Source organism: Mauremys mutica, unplaced genomic scaffold (genome assembly GCF_020497125.1).
Source record: "Mauremys mutica isolate MM-2020 ecotype Southern unplaced genomic scaffold, ASM2049712v1 000789F_np12_obj, whole genome shotgun sequence".
NCBI lineage: Eukaryota > Metazoa > Chordata > Testudines > Geoemydidae > Mauremys > Mauremys mutica.
The window spans coordinates 72,032-97,214 of record NW_025423052.1 but is presented as its reverse complement, the minus strand read 5'-3'; the positions used below and the strand labels follow the sequence as shown (position 1 = coordinate 97,214).

General features: G+C 52.1%; 1 long non-coding RNA gene across 1 annotated transcript; it reads left to right on the top strand.

Annotated features, from left to right (window-relative positions):
• Nucleotides 1–3,734: 3,734 nt before the first annotated feature.
• Nucleotides 3,735–18,392, top strand: LOC123357560. The gene is made up of 3 exons (XR_006575570.1): nt 3,735–3,787; nt 7,402–7,518; nt 18,350–18,392. It is a non-coding gene; the product is annotated as an uncharacterized LOC123357560 (long non-coding RNA).
• Nucleotides 18,393–25,183: the final 6,791 nt, after the last annotated feature.

The window sequence follows — 25,183 nt, the reverse complement described above, 5'->3', positions numbered from 1 at the left end:
GGCACTCAGTCCCTCACTGCCTGCCTAGGACACCCTCCTGATTTCCAGCAGGATCTGCCATGTCATTTGTCTGGGACCCCGTCCTCTGCCCTGATGCTTTTCAGAGGGACCCTTCACTTTGCTTGCCAGGCATCCCCTGAGCTAGTGCCAGAGCTCCGCTCCCCCCCCCCACCCCTTTGCACTGGGCAGGGCAGCGATCCCAGGAGTCTGCGGGGGAAGCCCAGACAGAGCCCCTGGCACAGCACCAGGCTCCCTCTAACCCCCTGTCCCGCCTCCCCAAGAGACGCCCACCCCGGCTGTTCTGCAGCCAACGGCCCCCAGCGATACCCACCTCCAGGACCCACAGCCTCAGGACTGGGCACATCAGAACCAACCCCCCCAAACCTCCAGAACCCACCAATTTGATTAGGGTCCCACCTGCCCAGTCACCTAAACAACTCCCACTACCACAACACCCCTTCAGCTCCAGCTGAAATCTCCCCACACAGACACCCCTTCCCCCAGTGCAACAGTGTTACCTGACAGTGCCTGAGAAGTGGATAGAAAGTGACCACCGCCCCCTGCTGGCCAGTCACACAGGCAGAGGGAGCCCTGGGGGATGTCTCTTGAACTGGAGAATGGAAGGCCTGGAGGGACAAAATAGGTAAGAAATGTTCATGCCTGTCACTAGCAAATAATGGCCACCATGGATCCACCCCAGAGGTGGCTGCATCTTAGCACTGTGGGAATCAACCTCTCACAGAGGCCATTTGTCATGGGGTTTGGGATAGGTCTGGACCCACACTGCACTCAGAGTGACCTCCTCATCCCATGCCAGCTGGAGAAAAGAAAAGAGTCCGGCCAACTCTCCCGTTACCAGCTGGAAACCACTGATCCCCGAACAGGGGGAGGCCTCGAGCTTTGATGTGTATTAAAGATGTGGCTGGTCTCTTTCATCGGCAAACATTTTAACAGAGATAAAGGGGGGAAGAAATGGTTCTCAAAGGAGAGGGGAAAGATCAACACTGGGAAATTTAACCCCCTGCAACTTCCAGGATGGAGAATGATTCAGGGTAACAGGTTTCCTCCAAGAAAGGAGAAGTTGCTGGGATTGAGAGACATGGGGAACAGCCCCAAACATGAAAGGAATTTTAATTGATATTTGATAATAACGTAGAAGTGAAAGAGAAAGGGTGGAAATCTGAGAGATTTTGGCTCTATTTTTGCAAATAATAGAGAGGAAAGTGGAAAATCAAAGGGATTTTATATCAGTTTATATCTGATATGCAGTAAAATGTCAGTGTTTCACATCAGTATTTGTTAAATGAATAGAGAGGAAATGGGCAACATTTGCAAACATTTTATATCTATGTTCGAGAAGCTGAGAAAAGGGGTAAATCTGAGATTTTCTTGGTATTTTATAATTAGAGAGGGGGGGAAATCTCAGGGCATATTCAATTAGAAACAAACAACTAGAGAGAAGTGGAGCAAATGTTTAGGGTATTTTATATCAACCTTTGAGATTTGCAGAAAAAAACATGTCACCAACTATGCAACCGGAGGTGGAAAATCAGACTCCTGGAGAGACCAGGGGGAAACGGGAGAGCGGCTCATTGGAGGGGAAAGGGGCGAATCTCCCCGGATTTTACAGCCCGGGTGAGACACTGAGCGAGAAAAGGGGCAGAACTGGAGAGAATTTGTATCGGGGGCGAGAGGCAAGTGGCACCAACAGGGACAGGATCCAATTAACCCCCCTCCCCCCTTCCCCCGCCCGCCACTCCCCGCGTCCCACTGACCTTCCCCCCCCCCAGCTCCAGCTTCTCCCCCCCCCGCCCGACACCCCCCCTCCCCCCAGGGACTCCCCCCTATCCCAGCGGGGGGCGGATCCTGCTGCGGCTCCGCTGGGGCCGAGGCGGCTCCGAGGCTTCTCCCGGGTTCCCCGGGGCAGAGTCACGTGCCCGCCCCCCCCCGGGGTCTCTCACTCCCCGGGGTCTCCGGGCGGGGCTGGGGCGGGCAGAGCCCGGGGCTGCCCGGGGGGCGGGGCCCAGCTGGATAACCCCCCCCCCCCGCACAGACCCCCCCGGGGAGCAGCAGCGGCTCAGCCCCGGCCCGGCTCACGCGGAAGCGGCAGCAGCAGCCTTGTTCTCCCGCCCCCAGCGGAGCTCGCAAGGAGCATGCGCAGTAACAGCTGCTGGAACCCTCCTTACCTGGGCTGCGAAGAGGGCGGAAGCGGCCCCGGGGCAGGCTGGGAGATGTAGTTCCTGACTCTCCCTGGACCGGAAGTGACGTTGGGTGGAGAGACCAAGCCGAGTTGCAAACGCGCGCGGGCCGCTGCGGCTCTGCCTGGCTTGCGCGGGGCCGTTGGAGCCTCTCTGCCCGCCCCAGCCCCGGTGAGTGAGAGACCCCGGGGGGGGGCGCTGGGCACGTGACTCTGCCCCGGGGAACCCGGGAGAAGCCTCGGAGCCGCCTCGGCCCCAGCGGAGCCGCAGCAGGATCCGCCCCCCCCCCCCCGCTGGGATGGGGGGGGCGCCCGGTGGGGGGGTACCGGGGGGTGTCGGGCGGGGGGGGGGAGAAGCTGGAGCTGGGGGGGGAAGGTCAGTGGCAGGCGGGGGGGCGGGGGGGGGATAATTGGATCCTGTCCCTGTTTGTGCCACTTGCCTCTCGCCCCCGATACAAATTCTCTCCAGTTCTGCCCCTTTTCTCGCTCAGTGTCTCACCCGGGCTGTAAAATCCGGGGAGATTCGCCCCTTTCCCCGCCAACGAGCCGCTCTCCCGCCTCCCCCATTTGCCCCTGGTCTCTCCAGGAGTCTGATTCTCCACCTTCGGTTGCATAGTTCGTGACACGTTTTCTCTGCACATCTCAAAGGTTGATATAAAATACCCTAAACATTTGCCCTGAGATTTCCCCCCCCCCTCTAATTATAAAATACCAAGAAAATCTCAGATTTACCCCTTTTCTCAGCTTCTTGAACATAGATATAAAATGTTTGCAAATGTTGCCCATTTCCTCTCTATTCATTTAACAAATACTGATGTGAAACACTGACATTTTACTGCACATCAGATATAAACTGATATAAAATCCCTTTGATTTTCCACTTTCCTCTCTATTATTTGCAAAAATAGAGCCAAAATCTCTCAGATTTCCCCCCTTTCTCTTTCACTTCTACGTTATTATCAAATATCAATTAAAATTCCTTTCATGTTTGGGGCTGTTCCCCATGTCTCTCAATCCCAGCAACTTCTCCTTTCTTGGAGGAAACCTGTTGCCCTGAATCATTCTCCATCCTGGAGGTTGCAAGGGGTTAAATTTCCCAGTGTTGATCTTTCCCCTCTCCTTTGAGAGCCATTTCTTCCCCCCTTTATCTCTGTTAAAATGTTTGCTGATGAAAGAGACCAGCCACATCTTTAATACACATCAAAGCCAGAGGCCTCCCCCTGTTTGGGGATCAGTGGTTCCCAGCTGGTAATGGGAGAGTTGGCTGGACCCTTTTCTTTTTATCTCCAGCTGGCACGGGATGAGGAGGTCTCTCTGAGTGCAGTGTGGGTCCAGAAGTATCCCAAACCCCATGGCAAATGGCCTCTGTGAGGGGTTGCTTCCCGCAGTGCTAAGATGCAGCCACTTCTGGGGTGGATCCATGGTGGCCATTATTTGCTAGTGACAGGCCATGGACTTTTCTTACCTATTTTGTCCCTCCAGGCCTTCCATTCTCCAGTTCAAGAGACATCCCCCAGGGCTCCCTCTGCCTGTGTGACTGGCCAGCAGGGGGCGGTGATAACTCTTTATCCACTTCTCAGGCACTGTGAGGTAACAGTGTTGCTGGGTGGGGGTGGGGCTGTGGGGGGAGATAGCAGCTGAAGGGGGATTGTGGTGGGGGGAGGCCTCTGGGTGGCTGGGCAGGGGGTACCCTAGTCAGGTTGGTGGGTTCTGGAGATTTGGGGTTTCAGGGGGTGGTTGTGATGTGCCCAGCCCTGAGGCTGTGAGACCTGGAAGTGGGTATCGCTGGGGTCCGTTGGCTGCAGAACAGCCGGGGTGGGCGTCTCTTGGGGAGGCGGGACAGGGGGTTAGAGGGAGCCTGGTGCTGTGCCAGGGGCTCCGTCTGGGCTTCCCCGGCTGGCTCCTGGCATCGCTGCCGTGCCCAGTGCACAGAGCTGGGGGAGGGGATCCCTGGCACTAGGTCAGGGGATGCCAGGGAAGCAGAGTGAGGGGTCCCACTGTAAAGCATCAGGGGGTCCCGCTGGGTGTAGGAGGGGGTCCCAGGCAAATGGCAGGGCAGATCCTGCTGGTGGTGGTGTGCGGGGCGGGTCCTAGGCAGGCAGTGAGGAACTGAGTTCCCAGTAGGCGAGTCTCTGGCTGCTGGGGGCTCTTGGTGGGGGGAACCCTTTGGGATTCCCAACCTGACAGTCATGGTCTGGTGGGGATTCCCTGGCCGGTGGGGCTTTGAGCGGTATCTGGGGTCCCTGGCTGGGGACTCTGGGGGCTGCATCCCAGGGAATAGCTGTTGGGCCCCTGGCTGTGGGAACTTCTACTAACCATGATCCTTCTCTCTGATCAACTCGTGCCAGAGTCCTGGCTCCAAGCACTGCCGGGCATTCCCCAGTCACCGGCCCTGTCACTGTGATAACTTTCTATCCACTTATCAGACACTGAGAGTGTGAAATCACAGATTTTGCTTTTCTCCTCTTTTGAAAACTGCAGGAACTTTTGGTTCAGTTTAGAAAATTTGTGCCCCCCAGTCCTGAGAGCAGCTAGGGGGCATCACGGTGAGAGAACAAAGAGGGACCCCTTGTCTCTCCCAGCAGATCCATCACACCCCTACTAGCCAGAGGCTGATACAACCCCATGGTGGGGAACCCAACACCCTCCCCACTGCCAGCAGCTGGATGTGAGGGGCTGGGACATCTTCCCTACACCTCCCTGCTGGGTGCCCCCTTTCCATGTCATACCAGCCTCTGACTAGCAGGCTGAGGATTCAGCACTGGAAATCTGGTCAGTTTTCCCAGCCCTGCCCAGGGGGTTGGTTTCTCTATTTCCTGTTTCACAAATTAGGGAATTTTCTCCCCCAACACCCAAATGTTTGTTCTGAGGATCTAGGCCCACATTAAACAAGTCCCAGCAGGTTTGTCACACTCTGTCCCCCTCCCCTTCCTCACCCAGGGTATTCCCTGCCCCCATGCAGCCCTAACTCCCCAGAAGTTGCCACCTCTTCAGTATTTCCTGCCCCTCCCCCTCCAGCAGGAACCCACCAGCAACCCCCCAATAACCCCTACCTGAGCTGGCTCCACTGCAGCTGGAGAAGGTCCGTCCCCGCCCCGGCCGGGCCCGGATGTGTTAATGCCTTCCTGTGCCCTGCAACCCCTGCCCCCCCCCCCGCTCCCAGCTGCTGCAGCTCCTTCTCGTGCCCTGCAAACCCCCCCTCCCCTCCCCTCGGGCTGCAGCGCTCGCCAGGGCGGGCTGCAGCGGCTGGGATCCAGCTGACACCCAATGCAGGGGCTGGGGAGGGGGAGCTGCTACACTAGCCCCTGCCCCTGTTTTTCTCCTGGGGAGCCCCGGCCCCTCTTCTGCCCCCTCTGGGCTGAGGCGGGTCCCCGCGTGTCCCAGACCCCACGCAGGGGGAGCCGCCCCTTCCCCCCCCGGCCCCCGCCCCTTTGTGCCGCAGCGGGGCCGGGAGCGCGGTGCGGGGGCTGCTCCAGCCCTGCAGCCCGCGGGGGGGCGCAAACACGCGTGGGGCGGACACGTTCCTGCCGGGGCGGGGTCAGGGCTGGGGGTTGGGCTGCGGGGGGGCTGGTTATCACGTGGGGGTCACAAGCCCCCCCCAGCTTTGCCGCTCCCCAGGAAAAGGCGGGGGGGGGGTTGAGAGGCACCGGCTGGGAGAGGGGCGGGGCCGGGGGAAAGGATGAGCGGTGTGGGGAGGGTCTCGCTGGCCCTGGGGACCTCCCTTACCTGGGCTGGAGAGAGCGGAAGCGCCCCGGGGCAGGCTGGGAGATGTAGTTCTTGACTCTCCCTGGACCGGAAGTGACGTTGGGGGGAGAGACCAAGTCGAGTTGCAAACGCGCACGGGCCCCTGCGGCTCTGCCTGGCTCGCGTGGGGCCGTTGGAGCCTCTCCCGGGCCGGAGAAGGGTTGGTGCCGTTGGAGCTCTGGGCATGCGCAGATCGCGGCGGGAGAGCCCTTCATTAAACCCCCCCGTGCCCGGCCCGGGCCCTGCTCCGCTGGAGCCGCCCCGGGCTCCGCCCGCCCCGCTGCGGAGCTGCAGCCTCCAGGCCCCGGAGCGAGCCCCGGGGCCGGGCTGTGACTCTGCCCCAGTGCCCGGGGGGGACCTGGCATCTCGCAGCGCCGGGATCTGCTCCCTGCGGGGGGGGGGCAGCGCCCGCAGGGGGCTCGGAGCTGCTGCCCCCGCAGGAGCCCAGCGCCCCCCGGGTCCGGCCAGGCTCTGCCCTGGGGCTCCGCGGGGGGTGCCGGGGGGAGGGGCCCGGCCCCACTGGGGTCCCTGCGCGGGGCGGGCGGGAAATGTCGGTGCAGCCCGGACATGGCCGGGGGGGGAAAGGTGACCCCCGAGGAGCGGGGAGAGAAAGGGGGGGGCTGAGATCCCCTCGGATTTACCGCTGCCCCCTCCCGTGGGGACCCCCCTCCTCTCCCGTCCTGCCCCCTTTCTCCCTAGAGAGCCACGAGCAGCGCCCAGGGTGACCCCCCCTCCCCCAACCCCTGAGAAGTTCCCTGTTCCCCCCCCCCCGATTGTGCCCCATTTTCCCTCCCCTTCGCCAGTGGCCAGTTCAGGTCTCAGGTTTGGAGGGTTTCCCCCATTTCCACCTGCAGGGATTTGTCCTTGTGCGGGTGGGAAATGGTTCCCCCGAGTGATTCCTGAGCTGGGCAGAGGGTGAATGGGCAGAGGCTGGGGGGGCCCTGAGACAGGGACACCTCTGGGCTGCGCTGGGGGGCCACTCTCTGCTGGCAGCGGGGCCTGGGAAGGGCCAGGAAGGGGAGGGAGGAGCAAGTGTCCCCCATGGAGACGGCCCAGCCCCAGGTTTCCCAGTCCCAGCTCCTTCCCCTCCCCCACCCTGCCCAACCCAGCAGCCCCCCATCACCTGCTAGTCACATTCCCAAACCCCACTGCCAGCCCCTCCCCACAGCCAGTGACCTTCTGGCTCCAGCCCCACTCCTGTCCCCTGTGAAAAGACATCACCCAGGGCTCCCTGCCAGCCATGTGAGAGTGAGGCAAGACAATCCCTCCCATTCTGTTGTTGAGTCAATATCACTGTGTAATCCCCTCAAATTTCCCATCTTTTCTCTTGAGCTGTTGACATAAAATCTCCCCATAATCTCTCTATTATGTTGCCAAATATTTAGTTTGTGCCCCATTTTCTCCTCAGTTCTGAAATACTGATATCAAATTCTCAAAAATCTTCCCACTTTTCTCTCCAGGTGTGTGACTGAGCTCAGGGCTCTTATCCTACAGAGCATGGCCCTGTTCTGACAGCTGCTGCAGAGACCCCAACTGAGATCTGGGCCCTGTTCTGCCAGGTACTGAAGAGACCTGAGGTGAGATCAGAACCCACTGTTGTGCCAGGTAAAACTGAGGCCTGGACCGAGATCACGGCTGCCCTGGTGCCAGGCAGCGCACGACTGTGACCCAAACCACTGCCTCCATTGTGCTGGGCACTTCGGAGACCTGAACTGAGATCTGTGTCCCCATTGGGCCTGGTATTGCACTGACCCTAACAAAGATCACACCCCACCACTGTACTGTGCACTGCACAGACCCTGACAGAGATTCTGCTCCCACATTTTGCCAGTTGCTGCAGGGACCCTAAACAAAATCAGGGATCCTGTAATGCTGGGAGTTGCAGAGTCCTCAACTGAGATCAGGCTTCCTGTTATGCAGGCCTCTGCACAGACACTGACCAAGATCAGGGTCCCCATTGTGACAGGTGCGGAAAAGACACTGAGGGTATCTCTACCCTGCTGTTAAAAACCCCCAGCTGGCCCATGCCAGGTGACTCAGGCTCACAGGCTCAGGCGAAGGGGCTGTTTAATTGCAGTGTAGATGTCTGGGCTCGGGCTGGGGCCAGGCTGTAGGACCCTGCGAGGTGGGAGGATGCCAGACCTTGGGCTGCAGCCCCAGCCGGAACATCGACACCACAATTAAACAGCCCCACAGCCTGAGCCGTGTGAGCCCAAGTCAGCGGGCACGGGCCAGCCGCCGGTCTCTGACTGCAGTGTGGACATGCCCACAGGGACAGAGAGTCCTTGACACAAAAAGCTCAAAGGCTAAATGGGCAAATGGTGGGAGGCGACTCTCCATTTTACAGATGGGGAAACTGAAGCTCAGAGAGCTGAAGTAATTTGCTCAAGTTTTCATGGAGAATTTGGGGCAAAACTGGGAACTGAACCCAGATTGTTTCAGTTCTTGCCTCTCCCCTTAACCCCAAGCCCAGCATGTGTGTGTACAGCGTTGTTTTGGCCTGTGTTTGCCTTGCATTGGCTTCCAAGGGAGGCTGTGGAATTTCCTTCACTGGAGGTCTTTAAGACCAGGTTAGAGATACACCAGTCTGGGAATGAATGTCTAGGGATACTTGGTTCTGCCTCAGCACAGGAGGCTGGAGGAGACGCCCTCTCAAGATCCCTTGCAGGTCTACATTGAAATAATTCTCTTTTGTGCTGTGCCCTGTTCTACGCTGAGCTGTGTTGCATGGTGCCTTTTGGAACTATGATGCACCATGTTGTGTTGCATAGTTTTATGATGTGTTGTTTTGCCTTAGCTTGGTTGGTGTCTGTGTTGTGTTGGTTTGAGTTGTTATTTTGCATTCTGTACTTTTGTCCTAAGGTGTGTTAGTTTGCATTGTGTTGCTTTCTTCTCCTTAGTATTGTGTCATTTTATGCTGTGCAATGCAGTTTTTTCTTTTATTGTTGTTGTTTTTTGAATGGCCTGACACCATGTTTTCATTTGTTTTTTCTCTGTATGTTGTTTTATACATATATATCGCATGGTATCCTAGAAATGTAGGGCTAGATAGGACTTCAAGATGTCATCAAGTCCAGCTCTCTGCCGAGGCAGGACCAAGTATCTGTAGATTATCTCTGACAGAGCTTTGTCCTACCTGTTCTTAAAAACTTCCAGGGACAGAGACTCCCCAGCCCCCCTTGTAAGACTATTCCCAAGCTGAACTGCCTTAGCTCTGGGGACACCCACACAGATTGTAGTGGTGAGCAGGTCTGGAGAGAGAGGAGACCCCAGTGAGTGGCAGCTGGGTAAAGAGAGTGAAGTTGGGAGGAGAAACATTGACGTGTCCAGGGTCACCCAGGCTGTCTGTGACCGAGCTAGAAATAGGTTCTAGTGCCACCGTACTGCTGTTTCTGAAGGTCTCTGCCACACTGGTGTTTTAGGCACTGGTGCAAACCCTTAGTACAGACAGAATTTACACTAGTGCACTCTGATTGGCACTGGTGCACCATGTCCCAGTTTGAAGGTTTGAGGTGGGGCGGGGGGAAGTGACCTCACAGAGGCCTGGGGCTGGCTGACCAGTGCAGCTGGTAAGGGAGGGGCAGCAGTGAGTGCTGGAGGTATGAGCCAGGAGCACAGCCCCACAGGGCTGGACACTGACTTCTCCTGACCCATGACACACACACCCAGCTGTGTGCAGGGACCACAGCTGAGCTGCCTGCCAAGACAGCCTGTGCATCCATGGACAAACCATCTCTTCCTGCAGCCTAATACAATGGGGTCTGGGGACCTTTCCAAGCTGCGGGTGACGGGGCTCTGGCGTTACCGGGGTCTGTTCCTGGCTCTGTCCCTGACCTGCTTGGTGACCTGGGGGAAGTCACAGCCCCTCTGTGCTTTCCTCCTCCCCGTTGTTTACTTGGATTGTGATCTCTTTGGGGCAAGGACTTTCCCTCTCTGTCTGTGCAGTGCCCAGCAGAATGGGGCTGCTGATCTCAGTCAGGTTCTCTGCCATGTGCTGCACGATGGGGCCCTGATCTCCATCAGTGTCTGTGCAACACAAAGCACAGCTTATAGACTCACAGACTTTAAGGGCAGAAGGTGTATTTCAGATGAGGTCTCATCGGTGCCTTGTATAACAGTACTAACCCTTTCATGTATAGCTCAGTGGTTTGAGCGTTGGCCTGCTAAACCCAGGGTTGTGAGTTCAATCCTTGAGGGGGCCATTTAGGGATCTGGGGCAAAAATCTGTCAGGGGATTGGTCCTGCTTTGAGCAGGGGATTGGACTAGATGATCTACTGAGGTCCCTTCCAACCCTAATAATCTATGATTCTATGTGTCTGCTGGAAATCCCTCACCTGATGTATCCTAGGACTGCATTAACCTATTTCACGGCTGCATCACATTGGCAGCTCATAATTATCCTGTGATCAACCAGTCTCCTCCTCTGTCACTTCCAATTGACCAATCCCCAGCTTATTGCAAAATTATGCACTTCGGGACTAACAAGTCAAATTTGTGCACTATTGATTTTCATCCCATTTCTATTACTCCAGCTTTCAAGGACATGCAGATTTTCTTGTATGATTTTCCTGTCCTCCTCCGTATTGGCAATCCCTCCCGGCTCTGTGTCCCACTCCTACTTCTTGTGCCAAGATCACTGATAAAAGTGTTGAGTAAGATTGGTCCCAAGACTGATCTGAGGAACTGCACTAGTAACTCCCTCCAGCCTGACAACTCACCGTTCAATATGAGCCCCTTGTAGACTCCCCTTTAACCAATTCTTTCTTGACCTTTCAGTTCTCATATTAATCCCCATCGTCTCCAATTTAATGAATAGTTTCCCATGTGGAACTGTATCAAAAGCCTCACTGACATCCAGATCAGGTTTCTGTGGCACGATCTACCTTTTGTAACACCATGTTTTATTTATTTATAGTGCTGAAGGCTGGGAGGAAGTGTTAGCAGTAGGCTGAGAATGGCCATGTGGAGGTGGGGGAGGGGATGGCAGACAGTGGGGGGAGGTGGGGGGGATGCGGCATTGGAGGTGTATCTGGGATTGTGTTTTGTAGGAGTCCATGTCTCTGCTCCCTGTGGCCGTGGCTCGATCCGTACCAAAGCAGCATGTCAGCAGAGCAGACGCACACACCGTAGCTCTGCCTGGAACACGCAGCGTTCACTGCCAGACGGGCGATTTTTCAGGGACCCAGCTTGATATGCCTGGCTGGGGTGGGTTCAGTTGGGCGGGGGTCTGGACTCTGATAGTTTGCGATGTTCCTTTTTGCATAATCAGTTCTTTCCATTTATTGTTTTACCCCCACCTATGCCCGAGGCCGCTCTCTTCATCACTTGCTTCGGTTATTTCACTTCCAGTTTTTAAATGGGATCTAAGAATTGCAAAGCTGAATGAAAGATGACCAAACAGAACCATTTGAATGTTGGCCCAGAGCTGGTAGAACGGTACCTAGTGACGGTCGGCTGTAATGACCGGGTTCCCTACAGCGTTTTCTGGTGGGGCGGATAAAGCAACGTCAAAGAGCCAAATGCGCGTTTGAGGGCGAAAGGGCTCGTCAGGTGTTTGCTCTCTAAGGAACATGTCACCGGCCAGGGCCTGCAGTCTGTCAGGAGAGGTGTGCTGGGGTGTATTTAGGTATCTGAAAATAAAAGGTGAAGACGGCTGGTTCACAATATTCAATGAAATCTTGCAAACAATTATACAAATGAATCCTACTGCTGTTAAAACAACATGGTATTAATATTGATTCAAAACTGACATTAAAATTAGGAGAGGAACGCATGAGAAATGAACTGACACCTACTTACCATTTCTTAATGCCTAAAATTTTGACACTCCCTCACAGCATCTTTTTTTCAAAATGATGCACAGCACACAGTCAAGTTAATGAATGAAAGCACACCCATTATTGACTGCTTTGTGCTGCATGAGCATCTGATTAAGCACCTAATTACAACTGTAGCACTGTAAGTGGAAATGCATCAACCCAGTTTAGCTCCAAGGTGTTTAGATGTGAATGAAAAGTTTCTAAATTAAATACATGGCAGAATGGTTAATGGGGAAAATACACTGAAGTGCCTCTACCCCGTCCTGTTGACTTCTTCTCCCAACCCCCCCCCCTCCCCCCCATGAGTTCTGGCCTCTTGGTCAACTCAGCTCCCAGACCCACATCAGCTGTGCCCTCTCCCAGCCTAACCCATTTCTACTGCAATTCTTCACCCTCCTCATCCAGGCAGGGGGTTGGCGCTGCAGCCCCTAAGGTACCTGCGTTAATCACTGTGTCTCATACTGGGGCTATTTAGATTTCAGGGAACGATTTCTCAGAATTACTGACTCTGGGAGGTGGGAGAGAGGAGAGGCTGAGAGAGCGTTTGCTCTTACGGCCACGTTCAACTCTGGTAGCCTCCATGTTACCTCATCCGCCACCCTCCCCCATGTGTCTCTGCTCATGTCAGTTTCACCTGATCATAATGCCACTGGCTTCAGCAGAGCTCCTAGACAGGAGCTACATCATGAGGGGGTTACAGTACTGAGAGTGAAATACATCACAGGGAGGGTGTAATTATCCTGAAGTGAAACATTCCAGTCTAGGAAGTGAAAGACTTCAAGTACTTCATTACTTAAAATTACGCTTGAAAGGATTGGATTTTTATTAATAAATTGCAGTAAATGTTAATTTCACTGTACACACACACAGATGAAAAAATATTGATATAGGTAATATACAGAAATGCTTCTGGAGAAAGTGGAGTTTGATTTAAGGATATTTACACTGTATATTTTGGGTGTGACATTGACAATTTCTCTTTGAACAGTTCTATGATTTGGCTTTTGGACTCTCAACAGTTACTGTTATTAAATAATTGTTGTCTGACGACCCCCATAACTTCCACAGCTCTGAACATTGAAATTGTAAACATTGAAAAAAGGGCTTAAAAATAAATCTCTATCTCTTGAAATTAAAAGAAAGAAATAGACACAATGAATTTTGTCAAACCCACTTAACAGCAATTGCAATATGCTAGGGGATGGAAATTCACAACTAAGGCACCAACCTTAATTCTGCCCTGTAGTGACACCAGGCAATTGCCGTAGGGCTACGAATTAGGCATTTTAGTGTATATCGTTCCAGATTACAAATCGGTATGATCTAAAGACACATGAGATCTTTTCCTCAGGATATCACCGTCACTGGGTTGTTTCTCTTAGTGGTAATTCCCAGAAGTGAACAGATTAGTAACATTATCAGTTATGAAGTGGCCATTTCAGATTCCTGGGGAGTGTCGTATTTTGCACTAGGGGCCAGGTCCTTGGAGAGACGGAACCTTGGTTGCATTTTAACTTCTCCATGCTCAGCAGCTTCTGGAATTTGGTTCAAAGTATTTACATGTTTCCCTGCCCTGTTCTTAAAAGTGCTGCTTTAGAAAGTGGGGAAGGGCAGGAACTGACTGCAGGATCAGTAGCTGAGTCCCTTAGATATTTATAGCTCATCAGAAGGAGGACGGGGATTGGTGGGTGTCTGGGGATTTAATAATAAACACACAAATATCATTGTTCTTAGTGAATTTTCATCTTCTAATGCCCATAACCCACTAATTATCCCTGGCTGCCCCCGGCAGTCTGGGGAGGGAGAACTAGTCAACTCCTGTGGCCAGTGTGGAACCGAAGGCACAAGCATCTTTCAGTGGCTGACTCAAAGTCACCCAGAGTGAATTTCACTTCACTGGATAAAGCCCTAGTTGCTGAGCTCTGGAGAGGGGTGGTGAGGTGAATTCCATCCCCCATTCTTGGGCATAGACCCCCCTCCAATTGTCACCCTGATCTCAGACACTACCCCAACCTTCCCCTGCAGTGGTGGACCCACTTGATGCTGCCAGAGCCATCTGCCATGGGAGCTAGAGAGGACAGAGGCCCAGCTCCAGAACTGCTCCCCCTGCCCACAGCCCCCAAGCTGTGCTAGAGTTGCCCTGACTTTCCAATCTGCAGATCAGTCCAGGTGTAGAAAGACCATCTGGGGCTGTCTGCAGTGTCCCGTTGCTGCTGTGAGGGGAATGGGGTGGTCCCTCATAGAGGATACAAACATACCCAGGGGCAGAAGGGAAATGTAGTTTCTTCCAGGGGGTTGAAATGTTTGGTTTAGAGTCCTGAGCTCTGTCTTCCTGTTTGTCTCCTCCTGCCACTTTCAGATCTCTTGGAGAGACAAGGTGGGTGAGGTAATTTTTTTAGAACCAATTAAAAATACCTCTTTGCTATCCTGGGACCAACAACTTTCCCCTCTGTACCCCCTCCCCATCTCACCTCCCCCTCAGCTGAGACTGTCCCATGTGATAGGAAAATAAGGGTTCAGTCCTGTCACTGGATTGGGTCTTGCCAGCGCTAACGGGAGTGAAAGCCTGTGTGCATTAATGACAGCAGCAGCTCTGGGACTCGACACATAGGGAGAAGAGATGGGAGTGAGCAGGTGATGTTTGTGCCAGGTGTGAGTTACTCATGTGCGAATTCTGCACCGCTGCGTACGCACAGAATTCATGTCCAGCGCAGAATTTCTTTTTTTGGCTTGAAGAAGATACGTTCTGCCTGAGAAGTGCTACAGTTCTGCCTTTCACCCACCAGAGGCCCCTGTGGCACCAGAACAGGCAGCAGCCAGCTGGGTTCATCTTGGTGGGAATTTGTTGCCCCGAGCTATACCCCAAATGGGAGGAGAGTTAGTGGGTGCAACTGGGGAGAGTCCTGAGACACGGCTGCCGCTGGGGGTGGGGACAGGGTGGTCATTCTCGACTCGCAAGAGGGTGTGGAAAGGGCACAGGAGGAGCAAGTGTCCCCTATGGAGACTGCCCAGCCCCAGGTTATCCAGTCCTAGATGCTTCTTCCCCCACCATGCCCCAAACCTCTTCACCCCTCCAGCCATCAGTTGCCAAGCTTCCCTCGCTGCGAGCCCTTCCTGACTGCAGAGACCCTCTGAGCCAGTCGTGTGTCAGGGCTCAGCCCTCTGGCTGCGTCCTCAGGGCACTTTCTTCCTCTCTCGGGGCACCATGCCACAGGGGCCCCACAAAGCTACATTGCTCAGGCTTTGGCTTCAGCCCCGGGTGGTGAGGCTCAGGGCCCTGGACTTCAGCCCCATGCGCTGGGACTGGAGCTTTCTGCCCTGGGCCTCAGTGAGTCTAATGCTGCCCTTGCTTGGCCCCTGCCCTGAAACCTGCTAGTGGCCCCCAGGGGGCCCAGGACCCCTAGTTGAGAACCACGTGTCTTACCCCACGAATCACAGCCATGTTCAGGTTACTGCCAGTCATAGAATATCAGGCTTGGAAGGAACCTCAGGAGGTATCTAGTCCAACCCCCTGCTCAACGCAGGACCAATCCTCAACTAAATCATCCCAGCCAGGGCTTTGTCAAGCCTGACCTCATGCCAAAGGACCAGTCACTTACTGAGGTCAATTGAATCTTAGATCTCACAACAAAGACAATACATGTAGCCAGTCCTGTGATAAGCTGTATTAAGATTTATTTAAAAGGAAAGAAGAGTTGTTTATGAAGTTAAAGCAGGTAATCCTATAGATGCAGACGAGTTACAGTCTTAAATTTCAAAGGCAATAGAAGCTTCTATAATAAGCAAGCTCTGCATATTCTTTAGGACTAACCCAGGCTAATCAGCTGGGGATCTCGTGCTTATGCCTAGAAACTTCACCCCCCCCCCCCAAGTCCAAGCAGCTACAGATCATCAGTTCCTTCTGCATGGGGTTTTTTATCCCCTTCCTGCCATGTGCTCTGAGCTGCAAAGTCAGCTACTGGGAAGTCAAGAGCACAACAACAGTCTTGTCGTCTTTAACATCCCATAATAGTCTATCTGGTGTTGATGAACCTTTCCTGCCAGGCAGGGTGTAATGCATTCGGTTGCCAGTCAGCACTTCACCTAGGTAAAGTCTCTCTCCTGTCTGGTGATTTACAGAGCCACAGAGGCTCACAATGCAACTAGTCAGATATTAACCCAGGCAGCAACTCACGAGCATTCAATAAAGTGTAAACGCATTCTTATAATCCTAATACTAACACAGGTGAGTCAGACTGATTCCAGCGATGCGTTTGTCCCTGTTCAGTGAAGACATGGGGGCTTTTGCAAGAGCTAACACCTCATCTGCCAGTGTCACAGGCAGGCTGGGCAGGGATGGTGTCTCTCGTCTCTGTTTGCCAGAAGCTGGGAATGGGTGACGGGATGGATCATTTGATGATTCCCTGTTCTGGTCATTCCCTCTGAAGCACCTGGCATTGGCCACTGAGCTAGACGGACCATTGGTCTGAGGCAGTGGGCAGCTCTTATGTTCTTATGTTCACAGTCTGTATGAGGAGTATCTACTCATTGGGACTCACTAGGGAGCCACAGAAAGAAACAAGATGTGCTGAGGCAAGAAAGCCCAGTCTCAGAGCCCCCGGGGTCACGCTTCCCAAAGGCTAAAACTAGGCCCAGCCCATGAAAGGGGCACTCCCAGGAGAGACTGGATAAAGGCTGGAGCATCCAACAACTTAGCTAATCTGAGAGAGCTGCCTTGGGGACAGTGACAGGGAGAATCCCCAGAGTGACTCCTTTGATTCTGCTCTTCTCTGGCCTTTGGTTCTTAGAATCATAGAACTGGAAGGGACCTCGAGAGGTCATCTAGGCCAGTCCCCTGCACTCAAGGCAGGACTCAGTATTATCTAGACCATCCCTGACAGGTGTTTTTCCAGCCTGCTCTTAAATATCCCCAGTGATGGAGATTCCACAACCTCCCTAGACAATTTATTCCAGTGCTTAACCACCCTGACAGTTAGGGAGTTTTTTTCCTAATCTCCATCCTAAACCGCCCTTGCTGTAATTTAAGTCCGTTGCTTCTTGTTGTATCCTCAGAGGTTAAGAAGAACAATTTTTCTCCGGCATGTTTGTAATAACTGTGGCAGAGCTCTGACCCTGCTCCGGTGGGTCCTGCGCTTCTAGGTGGTTTATGCTGCCTCAGTGGCTCACTGTGACCCTCCACGTAGCCCTTCTCTCTCTAGGGCCAGGGTTACAGTCTACTGGGCCCTTTTCATCATAGGCTGCAAGGAGGTTGGTGAGAGAACTCCCACAGTCTCTGTTCAGCCTCCTGTCCTGACATGGACCTGACTCCCCTTCCAGGAGCTGTTCCTGTAGTGGTGGGTTGGGGAGAACCCGGGCCCGCCCTCTACTCCGGGTTCCAGCCCAGGGACCCTAATGGTAGCAGTTGTTGGCAGCCAACCTTTCACTGCCAGAGTTGCTACATTTCCCTGGGCCACTTCCCCACAGCTCTCCTGCTTCTCCCTTCTTCACCCTGACCTTAGGGCTCCCTTAACGATGGTTTGAGGGTGTCTTCAGTAACCAGCCCTTCAGCCGCTCTTCCTCTCCTCTGGCTCCCTGACTGGAGTGAGCCCTTTTTATAGTATCAACAGGGCCTTAATTAGAGTCAGGTGGTCAAATTAACTGAATGGCCTCACCTGACTCTTTACAGGTTAATTAGAGTCAGGTGTTCTCATTAGCCTGGAGCAGCTCCTGCTCTGGTCAGTCAGGGAACAGAAAATTGTTAATCCAGTGGCCAGTATATCTGCCTTCTGCTTTCTGCTGTACCCAACTGGCCTGGGTCTATCACACAACCTTTTATGTACTTGAAAACTGTGATCATGTCCCCTCTGAGTCTTCCCCAGTTTTTTTCAATCTTCCCTCATAGGTGATGTTTTCTAGATCTTTAATCATTTTTGTTGCTCTTCTCTGGACTTTCTCTAATTTGTCCACATCTTTCCTGAAATGTGGCCCCCAGAACTGGACACATTACTCCAGTTGAGACCTAATCAGTGCGAAGTAGAGCAGAAGAATTTCTTCTCATGTCTTGCTTACAATACTCCTGCTAATACATCCCAAAATGATACTTGCTTTTTTGCAACACTGTTGACTCCTATTTAGCTTGTGATCCACTATGACCCCCAGATCCCTTTCCACAGCGCTCCTTCCTAGGCAGTCATTTCCCATTTTGTATGTGTGCAACTGATTGATCCTTCCTAAATGAAGCACTTTGCATTTGTCCTTATTGAATTTCATCCTATTTACTTCAGACCATTTCTCCACTTTGTCCAGATGATTTTGAATTTCAGTTCTATCCTCCAAAGTCCTTGCAATCCCTCCCAGCTTGGTATCGCCCGCAAACTTGATAAGTGTAAGCGAGAGACTCTGCTGCTGGGAGGGTTTCAGCATGTGTCAGAGGGTCACACCCTGGTGGGAGGGGGCTAGGCCTGTACTGGGAGAAGGTCACTCTGTGCTTCACAGTGTGGCAGAACCTGGAATGTCCATTAGCAGGGAACAATGCTGGGGGGAATCGACATGTGGCAAGGACAGAAACCCTGTCTGAATTCTCTCACATTGCCCTTCTCGCCCTGGCAGGCTACAGAATAACGTCCACATTTCACTCCAGATCATCCCCTCCTCCCAGCAGGAAGGAAATGGCTTCAATGGAGCTGGCTCAGGTAAGGGATTCTCAGGGAGCTGGTGGCGGGTTCTGCTTGGAGGGAGAGAAGCAGTAAATGTACAGGAGGGTGGGAGCCAGTGATGAGCTGCCAAAATATTAACAACAGGTTCCCTCCTCCTCACCTCACGAGGGGGTCATGGCCCCCCCAGGGGTCATGCCCCATCCAACCCCCCATGCTCGTTGACACCCCCCCCAGGGACCCCTGACCCATCCCCCCCCGTCCCCTGACTGCCCCCTGCCGCCCCATCAAACCCCTCCTCTCATTCTTGATGCCCCCCTGGAATCCCTGCCCCATCCAACCACCCCTTCTCTCTGTCCCTGACTGCCCCCCACCTCATCCAACCCCTGCTCCTTCCTGACTGCCCCCCGGGACCCCCATTCAACCCCCTTGTACCCTGCCCTCTGACCACCCCGACTCCTATTCAGCCCCCCACAACCCACCAAACACCCCCTCCCTGTTCCCTACCCCCTTACCACACTGCCTGGGGCCAGGACCTAACTGGCGCCACAGGATCCGACTCTCCGATCCGGGCTGGAGCCGCTCAGCCGGGACCGGTGCTGCAGGGCCCATGCTGGGCCGGATCGGAGTCGCTCGGCCGGGATCAGCCCGAGCCAGGGATGCTTGGCCGGGACCCAGCTGGGGGCTTGGCCAGGGCCAGGGGGAGCCGCTCAGGTGGCGCGGGACTGGGCTGTGTGCGACGTTCCCCCCCCCCCCCCGGCCCGGCTTACCTGCCTGCTGATTGTTTCAGGCTTCACGCAAACATTTGATTTGCAGGAAGCAGGGGAGGGGGAGGAGAAGGAGGGCGGAGGGTTCACAGGAGATGGGGAGGTGAGCTGGGGCCGGGGGCCGGGTGGACAGCTGCCCGAGCCTTTGTTAAATTTAAAAGCTTTTTTAGAACCGGTTGTCCTGGAACAACCAGTTCTAAAAAGTCTTCTAAATTTAACAACCGGTTCATGCGACCCGGCTGGAGCTCACCACTGGTGGGAGCTGCTAGAGGTGGTGGGAGGCAGGAAATATCTTGGGTGGAGAAAGGGAGGGGACAGGATGTGACAAACCTCCTGACACTAGTGTAGTTTAGGGTGTGATGGGTTGTCACCCCGGGATGCAGTCTGGGGGACTTCTGGGAACCGCTGTGCCCTCCAACCCTCAAGCTGGGCTGGCCCTTCTCACACTGTTTTGCTGGAGATTCAGCCAGCCTCTCCAGGGCCTGTTATCACCCAACACGACAGCAGGTGGCGCCATACACCCAACTAAGCTACCTGAGTGCTTTACCTGAGCCACTCAAGGACAGATAGATGACAACAGCCAGTTTCCCAGCGATAAGTGATAACAAACAGATCAAAGCAGATTACTTAGCAAATAACCAAAAACTCAAACCAAGCCTAACATACTAGATGGATAGAATTTGAATTAGCAATTTCTCACCCTGACTGATGCTCCAAGCAGTCCACCAAGTTTCCATACACAAGCTAGAAATCCCTTAACCCTGGGACCAGCACTTCCCCCACTTCAGTCTTTGTTCCTCAGGTGCTTCCAGGAATTCTCTTGTGTGGGTGTCATAGGTTTATTCCCCACTTTGAACTTTAGCGTTCACAAGATGGGGACCTGCATGGACTCCTCTAAACTAAAATCCTAGTTTAGTTCTGGTACAGCTGCCACCAGCCAGGTTTTTTAGTGTCTGGCACACTTCCTGTTCCCCCAAAACTTTCCCTGGGGGACACAGCTTCAAACTCTTTGAATCTCAACACAAAGGGAAATAAACCATTCCCCCCTGCTTCTTCCCTAGTCCTTAGGAGAGATACCTGGATTCAAATTCCTTGAATCAAACAAAGAGGGATTCCTTTTCCTCCCTCCCTCCTCCTCTTCCCCTGAAAATCCAAACAAGGGAAGAAATCAATCAGATTCTAAAAAGAAAAGAATTTTATTAAAAGAAAGAAAAAAAAGTACACTATCTCTGTAACACCAGGATGGAAAAAATATTACAGGGTCTGACTTATAAACCTGGAGAGACTTTTCCCCTCCCTCCTCCTCAGAATAATCAAAGTAACAGCAAACAGAAATAAAGATATTCCCCAGCAACACACAATTGCAAATGCAGAAATAAAATTGTAAGACTAATCCACCTTCTAATACTCACTATACTGATTAGAAGAAGATACTTCAGGAAATTGGAAGAACTTGGATATATATCTGGCCACTCTCAGATCCAAAGAGAGACAAAGACCGCAACAAAGAAACACAGACAAAGACTTCCCTCCACAGAGATTTGAAATTATCTTGTCCCTTGATTGGTCCCTCTGGTCAGGTGTTCATCAGGTTACTGCTTGTTAACCCTTTACAGGTAAAAGAGACCTTAACCCTTAACTATCTGTTTATGACAGTGGGGAATGAGGCCAAGAGATGATGTCACACCCCACCTTATGTAGCTTTTCCATATGGCAGGAACCCTTTGTTCTAAACTCAGTTCCTGGTCCAGTTTGTGGAAAAATACAGGTACCAAAATGAAGTTCATTGTCATGTGGTCTGGTCACATGTCTTTGTTGCTGAACCATCAGCACTGTCTGGCTTCTTCATTGTTGTACCTGAGAGGCTCATTGTGGGTGTTACTCAGAGTAAGCACATTTGAAAGACAGATACAGAGTCAATATCCATAACTTCAGATACAAACATGATCCATGCACACAGGTAGGATAATCATATTCAGCAAATCATAACTTTTCCAGTGACACCGCACATGACTCATCTTGTACAAAATGCCTCATGTCCTAATCATATTATAATCCTGCCACTATGCTGAATATGGGCTGTAGTGTCAGATAGGTCCTAATGTCAAGGCTCAAGTATAGAGAATGAAACTTCCCGTCTTTGTGGAACAGGAAATAACCCTCCAGCCAGGACTGGGAAAACTTCCCAGACTCCCAGTGCTGGAGCCTGAACCTACTGACACTTCATTAGTTACCCCCACCCCCAGTCTTTGTGGCAACTGCAAACGTTATTGGTGATGATTTTATATTCTCTTCCAGGTCATGGATAAGAATGTTAAATAGCACAGGGCCAAGATCCAATCCTTGTGGGAACCCCCTAGAAAGAAATCCACTCGACCATGGTTCCCCATTTACAATCATAGTTTTTAATCTATTTAATGTATGCCGTGTGTATTTTGTACCTTTCTAGTCAAAATATTGTGCTGAACCAACTCATATGCCTACATATATTACATCAGTACTATTAGCTGCAACCAAACTTTTGATCTCATCCAATAAGGATATCCACTTAGTTTGATAGAATTTATTGTGTCTAAATCTTTTTAATGGATACTAATTACATTACTCTCCTTTCTTTATTAATGAAATCCAGTATCGGCTGCTCCATTCTCTTGCCCAGTATCGATTTCAGACTGACACACTTGTCATTAGCTGCGTCATCTCTTTTATAGTTTTTAAATATTGGCACAGCATTAGCTTTATTCCAGTCTTCTGGAATTTCCCAAGTCCTAATTAAAATCAACATTAACAGTCCACCACGCTCCTCCAGCAGGTCTTTCAGAACTCTAGTTCTCTGGACCCACTGATTTAAACACATCTAACTTGAATAGCTGCTGTTTAACGTCCTCGTGAGTTACTTTTGGAATGGAAAGACTGTCAGCGTCAACATCTTGTGATATGAGTTACATCATCTGTTTTTCTCCAAATCCAGGAGAGAAATATTTATTGAACACTTTTACCCCTTCTGCATGATTGTTGATTATTCTGCCATTTACATCTAGTAATGTACCACTACCATTGTTAGGATTAATTTTGTACTTTTAAAAACTTCCTTCTTATTTTCATTGGTTGATCATTGATTTCTGTTAGCTTCCCTTGCCAACTTTCTACAATTCTGACCTTCAAACTTAGATTCTTTATGTCATAAATAAACAGATCAGGGTTAAGGTCTCTTTTCCCTGGAAAGGGTTAACAAGCTCAGTAACCTGAGAAACACCTGACCAGAGGACCAATCAAGGAACAGGATAATTTCAAATCTCTGTGGAGGGAAGCCTTTGTCTGTGTTCCTTGTTTGCTCAGAGCTCTCTTTGGATCTAAGAGAGGTCAGTCATGTCTCCAAGTTCTCCTGGAGTAGTTTCTACTATTTAATAGTGAGTATTAATTAGAAAGGCGGATTAGTCTTTTGAGTTGCTTTCTATCTTTGCAATTGTGTGTTTGCTAAAGGAAATTCTTTATTCCTGTTTGCTGTTACTTTGCTTTCACTGAGAAAGAAAGGGGGAGGGGGGATTCTCTCCAGAGATTGATAAGTTTAGACCCTGTATATTGTTCCAATTTGGTTACAGAGACTGTGACTTTTCTTTTTATTCTTTAATAAATTATTTTCTATTAAGGACTTGGTTGATCTTTCTTTGGGTGGATTCTCAGGGAAAGGGGAGGGGGAGGTATCCCTCTGTAGTTAAATCCCGGTGTCTCTCCAGAGAAAAGGGAGGGGGGAGGAAGCAGGGGGGAATGGTTTATTTCTCCTGGGTGTAAGAACTCCATGGATTTGGGGCTCTTGGAATCCCCTAGGATTTTGGGGAAGGACTGTGTCTCAATCCACATACCTGATTGAGTGGTGGCAGCTTTTACTAGATCTAAACTAGGATTTTAGTTTAGAGGGAAACCAAGGCAGGTCCCCACATTGGAACCCAACAGCTCCAAGTGGGAGTGAGACCTATGACACTTTACTATTGAGTTCCCCTTTCTTCCATATATTTTATTTGGAGAGTGTTGGGATTCCTACCAGGGAGCCACCAGCAGGGTCCAGAGCCAGCCCCATCTCCTATATTAAGCCCTGGCTAGTAGGTATGTGATAAATGTGATGACCCTGCCTCCGTCTGTCAGCTGGGAGACACAAAGGTTCTCTCTTTCTACCCTCTGATGCCATCTGGCTGCTCTAAGCAAGGTGGGGTGGGACTCTGTTAACATGGGCCTCCCGGAGCTTCCATTTCCCTGGTGCTGCTGTTCTGTGAGTAGTGGGGTTGTGAGTGGGGCAGCAGGTACTGAGTGTTGGACTCTTGCTCTTTCAGGGGCCAGTGACCTTCGAGGAGGTGGCTGTGTATTTCACCAAGGAGGAATGGACTCTGCTGGACCCTGTTCAGAGAGCCCTCTACAGGGATGTCATGCAGGAGAACTATGAGACGGTGACCTCGCTGGGTAAGGAGTCCTGTCCCCTGGGTTATTAGAAGCTGTGGGGTCTCTAAAGAACCTGAGCAGTAATAACTTTATTCATCATCCAAGTTTGACAAGTTTCTTTGCCCCCCTTTTTTTCCTTCTCTCCCATACACTAGCAGGCAGCAGGGAGGGAGGAGGTAATGAGAGATGAGGAGGGAACACAAGAAGCTCCCAAGGCGCCAGGAGGTGGTGCCAGCTGCCAGTAATGGGAAGAAGGAGAGGGTTGTGTGGAGGAAGGGCACCCAGGAAGTGGGCTGGGTGGATCAGTGGGAGGGAGGAGAGGTTTGGGGATCTAGAGCTGTGAGGGATCCCAGACCTTTAACCCTGAATCCGTACCCAAAGCTCAGGTAAATCCCAGACTTCAGCATAACCACTCTCACAAAGCCTCAGCTTAATATAAGGCCCTGAACTGTAGCAAGCTTAGGCCACGTTTACTAAATCGAATCACTAAATCGACCACGGCTGGATCGATCTCAGAGCGTCAATCCCGGCTGCAGTGTTGACCTGCCCTTAATAACCCATTTATCTATGTTCACCTCCTTGCCCCTCCACGCATGGTCCAAGCTAATAAGCAATTCTCTGATCATGACATCTTACCTCTAGCGAGTATGAAATTGCCCACAAGACGTGAGACTAGGTCATAGATCGTAAAATCAGGTCGGGGTCAAGAAGAGTGAGAGTTTGGAGAGAGTCTTGTCCCCCCTCTCCCCATCTGCAGCAGCCACAAGCTGTCTTCCCTCCCGGCTCCTTGGATCTCTGAGCCTGTCCCTCCTGAGGCTGCGTGGCCCAGTTCTTGTTTCTGACCTTCTCCTTTTCCGGAAGAATTAGAGGCTGTTGCTCCTGAATGTTAGTGTGTAATTCCCCAGCCTTCTCCTCCCACTGGGGGAGTGTAATTCTCCCTCCCATTACACCTGAGTCACTAGATTTCCTAATTCCCCACAATGTGCTTTTGCGATGTCACAGTGCTGGGGTAGCGAAGCCTCCATGGTCTGCTCACGGAATGGCCCCTCAGGTATCAGGCCTGTAGCCAGCCCCTCTCTATGGGCAGGGACCCACCTGCCTCTCCTTTTTGACCAGTGTGTGAGGATTGCAGCTTGTCCTCCACTGTGTTCACTGGACTAACGTCCAGTTCCTGTGCGTTGCTGTCTCTCCGGGGGCTGTGAGCAGTGTGTCTGAGATAGAGGTGGGACTTTTGGTGATACTTGTATGATGCCAATACACACCTCAGTTTCCTGCTGTGATTGGTATTGCTATGATTATAAAGAGCAGGAGACGTGAGGTGTTTTGTCACGTAGCTGTCATGGGGTGATATGAATGGGTCATTAAGGACTGGCTGGGAGTAACCTACATCAGTGGAATAACTAACGGAGACAAGGGAATGATTGTCACTCAGGGCTGCCCAGAGGATTCAGGAGGCCTGGGGTCTTCGGTGGCGTGTCCCCCTTATCCGCTCTGACACCGCAGAGCATTTTCCCTGTGTCCTCCTTACCAGCTCTGATGCCGCAGAGCATTTACCCTGTGTCCCCGTTCCCTGCTCCCCCTCCTGTTTG